Genomic DNA, 8,550 nt, shown 5'->3' on the forward strand with positions numbered 1-8,550 from the left:
AAACATCTACACTAATCTGATACTAACATTATTATTATACAGTTGACAAACATCTACACTAATATAATACTACTACTATAATACCATTAATAATACATTAGTTATAGTTATTTTACTATTGTTTTCTCTATTAATAATACATTAGTTGTAGTAATTTCAAGAAAACTCAAAAACAGTTGCTTGAAAGAAAGCCATACAATATCTTCCAGTCGTCAATTGCCATTTGTTCGTTCGTTTGTTGGTTTTTTAATCTAATTATTTGAAATGCTAGCATGGTATTTCTCAATTAATCAAAAATGTGCAATATGTTTTCTTCAAAACAAGATAAATTAATTACAAAAAGCACGTGATGTTCCATTTAGTGAAGTAAATGTTGTGCCTTTATAACGTAAACAGTCTTCAACAATCACTAAATTTTAACAAAATATTTATCAGACCACTTTAACTTGTATCTCTAAAATAAACAAAAAATTAAATAAATGTATTTATCAAACTACAATATATAATAATAATAACTAATATTTTTTTTTACTCTTGAATAATACTCGTTCATCCCATCATTCTTATTCACCCTGATTTTGATCTCATTAACCCCTGAGTGAACCATTCACCTAGTTGAGAAACACTGTTTTAGTTTGATATTTAGTAATGTACAGACTTCTGAATCTCGTCTTTGTTTCCTTCAGTTCTTAAGATGTTAAACAAGATTAAACTTGATTCGTTTTGATTGTGTTATATACTAAACATTTCTTAATTAGACTCCTGTTTCATATTGAAGATTTTTAAACCAGTCTCAAACATACTCAAGATGAAAATTGCGTGTGAGAGACCATAAACTTTGTAAATTAACTTACGTGTTGGACCTAGTAACATGGAGAAACCTGGTGAGTTGACTTACATGTTGAGCTTATTAACATAGAGAAACCTGGTGAACTGACTTACGTATTGAACCTATCAACATAGAGAAACCTGATAAGCTGGCTTATGTGTTGAACCTATTAACATAAAGAAACCTGATGAGTTGACTTACGTGTTGAACCTAGTAACATAAAAAAATCTGATGAGCTGACTTACGTATTTAACCTATTGCGTGTGAGAGACCACACACTTTGTAAATTAACTTACATGTTGAACCTAGTAACGTAGAGAAACTTAATGAGTTGACTTACATGTTGGACTTACTAATGTAGAATAACTTCATGAGTTGACTTACGTGTTGGACCTAGTAACATGGAGAAACCTGGTGAGTTGACTTACATGTTGAATTTATTAACATAGAGAAAACTGATGAGCTGACTTATGTGTTGAACCTATTAACATAGAGAAACCTGGTGAGTTGACTTACGTGTTGAACCTTGTAACATAGAGAGAACTGGTGAGCTGACTTACGTATTGAATTTATTAAACCGAAAAATGAAATGGTTTACCTAGTAAAAAAAAAAGATACATTGTACTACATTATTTTCTTATTAAAATGACTTAAACAAGATACCAGAACGATTGAAAAATTAATAGAATCCAAAAAAGTTACTACGATTTTGTAGCCTTAATTCAACGATTTCTGGGCTGATCGTGAACGCTCTTCGTATGCAGTATCATTTGTTGTCGATTACTTACACAGCAAATGCTGTTTGCGAAACAGTTCGGCGTCGTAAAGGAGATTTTTGTCTAATGAACTTGTAGACTAGAATAGTGACCACAAGTTTGTCCATTGATGACGCCATGTCCTGCTAACAATCAGACTTATGTAAGCTGGTGTCAAATGTCGGACAGGAGTACTCTTGGAAATTAAAAGTACCCATCCTTTTTCAGGTAAGTTTACGAAACGTACAACTCACGGTGTTCTTAAGTCATAACATGTAGAGTACGTTACTCATGAAACTAAAAACTGATTACAGTTTTAAAGAGTTTTTTATAGAAGAGGCTCAGACACAAGTTAGAGGAGGGTTTCCCTAAACCCACCCCTGAGGCTTAGATAAGTTTACAAAATTAAATATTCAGAAAACTCAAGGTATCGACCGATATTTCAATAAGTGGAAGGCATTAAAAATAATACCTGTGAATATAAAAGATTGTTTTACAATAATAGTATAGCCTATATTGAGGTGAACTTGTACTGCTAGATTTTCATATCACCCAACAACAGTGTGATGTATGCTGTGGTGAATATGTACTACAGTAAATTTACACTATCCAACAACAGTGTGATATATATCAAGGTGAACTTGTAGTACTAGATTTTTACACTGTTTAACAGTATTGTGACGTATACTGAGGTGAACTTGTAGTACTAGATTTTTACACTGTTTAACAGTATTGTGACACATACTGAGGTGAACTTGTAATACTAGATTTTTACACTGTTTAACAGTATTGTGACACATACTGAGGTGAACTTGTAGTACTAGATTTTTACACTGTTTAACAGTATTGTGACGTATACCGAGGTGAACTTGTAGTACCAGATTTTTGCACTGTTTAACAGTATTGTGACGCATACTGAGGTGAACTTTAATACTAGATTTTTGTACTACGCAACAATATTGTGACGTATATTGAGGTAAATTTGTAGTGCTACGTTTTTCGCTACTCGCCTATAGTGTGAAATATACTGAGATGAATTTGTACAACAGAACGTTTGTATTGTTCATAAGAGCTAGAAACTGGTAGAAAACGCATTTTATGAATTCACTGCATAAGCATGTATTGAACTGTCATTAGAACAATTGTTTGACTGTCTTATGCTCTAATATCTATGCCAGTTGTATACAATTGTCAAATATAGGTCTTTTTTAAAGCTTGATCTTAATGAAATTCCTCTTCTCTTTTAACTAGTCAATCAATGATGACTGACTAAAAATGTTAAGTAAAACGTTTGGTAATGAATAGAACTCTCCCATAGGTCAAGAATATGTTTGTAACAAAATTCCTTAACCTTGTTTGTTGTTGTTTTCTTCAAAAAAGGCTTAAAAACAGTCATGTTAATAGTTACATTACGATGTTGTTGGGGAGTGTCACTGTCCACTTTCTCTATGTGTTGAAACCCATTTTCGTTTTCGGTGTCTTTAGAAAAAGTATAATTAAATGTAATAACTTTTAAAAGCAAGAGGGCATGTGTGCTGGTTACATGGAGAGTCAGGTGGCCTGGGCTTGCCCTGTCCTACTAAAGAAGACGTGTTATTTCCTGGTTCCTTAATTAAGAGACTTTCACCACCACTTCTCAATTTGCCAAATGGAGAAGAATTGGGGCTTGACTTTATAACTTCCATGTACGATTAACCAGAAACTGGAACCCACAGAGACACCTATACTTATACATCACACAGAGAGCATGCTGAGTTGTTTAAAGTCTTTTGAGCAGAGAGAGAATGCACGTGATCAGTAAGCGATCCTTTATCTGAAAGTCATCAGGCTGACATATTATACAGTGGAATTGACACAGGATCCAGCCCTAGTAAACCCAAGAATATTCATGTTTATTCAAGTAACAACAAACACATGAATATATGTAGATAGGCGGCCGCTAAGTCTTCCATACTATTTATCAAATTTATTTCGTTTAAATTATTTTATCACGTTTTATGTTAATTCGGTGGCTTTTTTAATAATACTTTTTGTTAGAATATTATCAAGATAGTCAGAAATCCACATAGAATTTAAAAAATCTTATTTTTTAAACAATTCATTTCACTCCAAATGAAAATTACCAACTTTTAAGATTAAACCTGCTTTAAAATATCTACTGAACTTTCAAGATAAAAGTGTTCCTATTTTCTATCGCTGTATAAGCTTATAAGTACTGAATTTCAAGATTAGTGTGCACTTCCCGGATTTCTTTATTCTTGTACAAATGAATAATTACTTAATTTTAAAATCGATGTACATATCCCAGATTTCTTCGCCGCTGTAGAAATGGCTTTCAATATCAATGTGTATACTCTGGATTTCCTTATTGGTACTTTAGTTGTTGTTTTCTTAGTGAAAAGCTACACAATAGGCTATCTTCACTCCGCGAGGAATCGAACCTTGGATTTTTGCATTACGAGTCCGTAAATTTACCGATGACCTACCAGGGGACTGTACTTTTTTAACTATTATTGATACTACTCTGTGACTGTTAACCTTTTTAATTGATATCAAGAGCTCGAGGGTTAATTATTTAAAAACTTAATGTTATAATAAATTATGTTGTTCTTTTAGAAATACTTGAAGTATTAATGTTTTAACGAGTTTCTTGTTTATTTCCTTCTTATTCCAGATTCAGCAGAACCAAGTCGTATTTCAATGCATTCTTGTCCATTAGACTGATACAGAAGTCACAGATTACTACCACCCGTTATAACTGTAGGTTACATTATTCACCACCAGGCGACAGCTGAGAAAAATCGACTGAAATCTGAGACTGCGATTTGATTATCATCAAAAGCTGTATTACTGGTGTTATAGGAACAGTTTTCTATGATATAATTTGTATATATAAAAAAGAATCAATAATAACATAGGCCTGCGAATTTCAACTTCATAAAATTTGTTTTGGTTAACGGATTTTCCATAATTTAGCTACGCAGCTTTCGAAAATAATATCTATTTTCTTCTATTATGTAAGGATTTTTTTACAAATTAGGGATATAACAGAATATGTTTGGGTCACTTACACAACCTCTTGTTGCCATAGTGACGAATAAATAATATTGAAAATAAAAAATATTGTCAAAGTGCACGCACAAACAAATACTATCCAGAAATGACACGTCAAGCGGCCTGTTAACCGTTTATACACTAGCGGTGTGTTTCTCGTGGGTTCTAGAACGATCGATAAGACTATCACTTCGCGATTGGTCTAAAGAAATCTATAGCCAGTGGTTGTCAACATTTTAAGCATAACAAAATGTGACCTGATTTCAACGAAAATGATTCACTTATTCGATGACGAGGAACCCACTTTGAGACTAATAATGGCTGGAGGCGGCTTGAATGAGTAATGAATGTACGTGATGATGACAAAACCTTGTCGAAACGTTGTACATTTGCTGTTATGTTAAACTTATATTAAAGTTTTTCTTCATTACCCATTCAAGCCGTCTCCAGTCATTATTATGATTCACTTATGTTTGTTTGTTTGAAATTAAGCACAAAGCTATACAGTGGGCTATCTGTGCTCTCGAAACCCGGTTTTTAGCGTTGTAAGTCCGCAGACTTACCGCTATGCCACTGGGGAGCATTCACGTATGTTTCGTGAAAAAATCTGTACGTGATAGAAAAAAAATGGATATAATTTTCGGATTCAGCGTACAGGAATTACTGTAGAATATGCAAGAATTTCAAGACAATAAAATCCATTGAAGGCCTGTGTAATTTATGCCCCGTTTGGTTGGTACTTTTGACATTATTTTGTATTTAATTCTATAAACTGTGTTACTGAACACAATAATCCTCAGATCTTTATAATATTGATTGTAATCGAATCATTAGCTTTATAACGACTTAAAATTCAATCTGAAGGAAACAGAAAATTGTTTATGAATATTCCCACTCTCAAAGAATGAACGAGGTATTTATCATAACACAACTAACGTAAGTGTTTCTTAAAAATTAATTTCTGGTAGCTTTTTCATTCTATAATTAAACCAACGACATAACTGGTTTACGACAGTGTACACTGATCTAAATTCTAGGTTGACTGACAAATCTGAAAACAAAGTTCGAGCCTTTCAACAATCTATAATACTGCAGAAACCACCGCTGTCTAGTCTGTTTCAGCCAGGCCTTTTGGCAGCATGTAATACATTAACAATCGTTTGTGAGCCTGATTTAAAGCCTGCACCCGAATGGTGTTATCAAAACATATGTACATTTAAAAATGAGAAATTATATTCTTAAACTATATTTGTGAAAACATTAACCTGAATATTTAATTAAATAGTAACTAGTAAATCAGTGTATTTCACTTAGATACATGTATTAGTATTCACCATTTTCACTTCCAGAATCTCATACTTGTTGGACAAAGTGTGTTAAAATATTGTTATTCACAAGCCTCAAAATTAATTTGTCTGCGAAGAATAAGTTCGTTAAAACAATAAATAGATTTGTGTGTGTGTGGAGTTGGTGGTTGCTGTCACGTGATAATGACTTCACGCTAATCAAAAACTGCTTGCATGATAATTACTTTCTTAGTGTTTAATATTTCGGTTTAACGCAGCAGTTATTTTATTTTATTAGTGTTAAATATTTCGGTTTATGGCAAAAGGTACTTTATTAATATTCAATATTCCGGAAATAATAAAGATTATTGTAGAAAAACTTTATATGCTGTATACTAGAATACTGCCTCTTAGAATAAACCACAATGGATTTAATTTTACTAATTATTTAATTAACAAAATACAGACGTCCTCAGGTGTCACAAATTTATACACTGTTGGCATCCAAAATAATATGTAAAATAGGCCTACCCAAGTAGGGCCTTCACCAGTAATTACACACAACACATATGTGTATAATTAGAAGAAAAAAAAAGAATTAAAAACGAAAATACACAAAATTACTTTTTTTTAATTGTTTATAAACTTGTGCAAATCACAAGTCATTAAAATACCGACGCAGGAAACTTCAGAATTACATTAAGGTTTATTTCTGATCATTTCTACTACATCATATTAATTAGCATATTGGTATGAATTGGACATATCATACCATCACTTTAACCAATCGGACATATCATACCATCACTTCAACCAATTGGACATATCATACCATTACTTCAACCAACTGACCATATCATGCCATTACTTCAACCAACTGACCATATCACGCCATTACTTCAACCAATTGAACATATCACACCATCACTTCAACCAATCTGACACATTACGCCATCACTTCAAACAATCGGACACATCACGCCATCACTTCAACTAATCAGACACATCATACCATCACTTCAAACAATTGAACATATCATACCATCACTTCAAACAATTGAACATATCATACCATCACTTCATACAAACAGACATATCATACCATCACTTCAACCAATCGAACACATCACGCCATCACTTGAAATCTAAACACAAACTTCAATTGAATCTAATGATGCCACAGTCACTAACACGTATAAAAACTCATACATTATTAGACAGAAAGAATAGATCATATCCTCACTTCTAAACTTCACCATCTAAATATTTAATGAAGCCAAAGTCAGACCACCAAACACCATTCTCAGCACCCAGTCAGATAGAATGATTGACAAATATAAAAACCATATGTAGGTATTTCCAAGAACTGTCCAGTAACTACAGACAACATACTAATCTTAATAACAAACAAGCTTATCAAATCATCAGTTCATGGAGGAACTCATAAAACCACTAAGTTCTACAAGCATTCTCTCCAAAACAGAAGAAACAATTCTGAAGACTAAATAAGAAGAATTAGCCTAAGACACTACAATGTTGAGTAACAGTTAAAAAAAAACTTGTTTACAATAACAGGAATTTAAAATAGTACTATTTTAAAATTGAGGTTATTCATTTAAAAATCAGGATATTGTCCATAAAACCCCAAAGCTTACAAAAATCAACACAACAGTATTTGACAAAAACTTGTTCAATTAAATGTAATTTCACATTATTAGAATAATTGAATGAACACCCACACAAGAAACTACCTTTGACCCAATTACTGTAAAACATACAGTGAGACTACCTAAACATTCATATCATCTTCTAAACTCGAATTTACATATTCAAAAAAGAAGAAATGAAAGATGATTACTGGAAAAAATATGAACAAGTTGACACAAATATTAGCTTCTGCTTGATAAAATATACATTTTAAACAGTAGAAGACAGAATTAAAATTAATTTTCTATTTTAACCATAATGGTGAGGTAACATAGTCTCTACTAAATGACAAGATTCTAGGAACACAAAGATAAAGAAACCATATTAGGTTTTGAAATATTATCACAACCATTTCTTACTTATAAACTTTTCCGGTAAAACTGAGGAATACAGAGAAGTTCTGCCTGAGAACTAACACAGAACAATTAGTTTAAGATGGCAAATGCTGCTAGAGAATAAATATGAGACTTCTTTAAATAATCTCTTTGTTTAGTCTAAAAATAACCAAGGTGAACAATAAATGTGGCATATTTAAGTTTCCTTCACCCTCTATAACTTGACTTTTTTCAGTAATATTATATCAAAAATAGTTTTCATATTCATTTTGTGTAAACATTAATTACAAATTTTAATATCAAAATCTTGAATTCTAAAATTTTATATTGCTGTACATATTTCTTTTAATATAAAATAATTCAGACATTAAGCCCCCCCATACGTTAATTACTGAAAGAAAACATTGAATTATCAGGCCCCATAATAAAAACTGACTGCAACCTTAGTCTAATTATCTATAAATATTGTTCTCACAAGACATTAGAAAGTTCTGATAACAAAAATTATCTTCAAACATTAAGGAAAAGGTTATTAAACTAGTTTATGAAAACATGATTATTCTTAGAAACTTTTAGAACAATGT

Source organism: Limulus polyphemus, unplaced genomic scaffold (assembly GCF_000517525.1).
Source record: "Limulus polyphemus unplaced genomic scaffold, Limulus_polyphemus-2.1.2 Scaffold1714, whole genome shotgun sequence".
NCBI classification, from domain to species: Eukaryota; Metazoa; Arthropoda; class Merostomata; order Xiphosura; family Limulidae; genus Limulus; species Limulus polyphemus.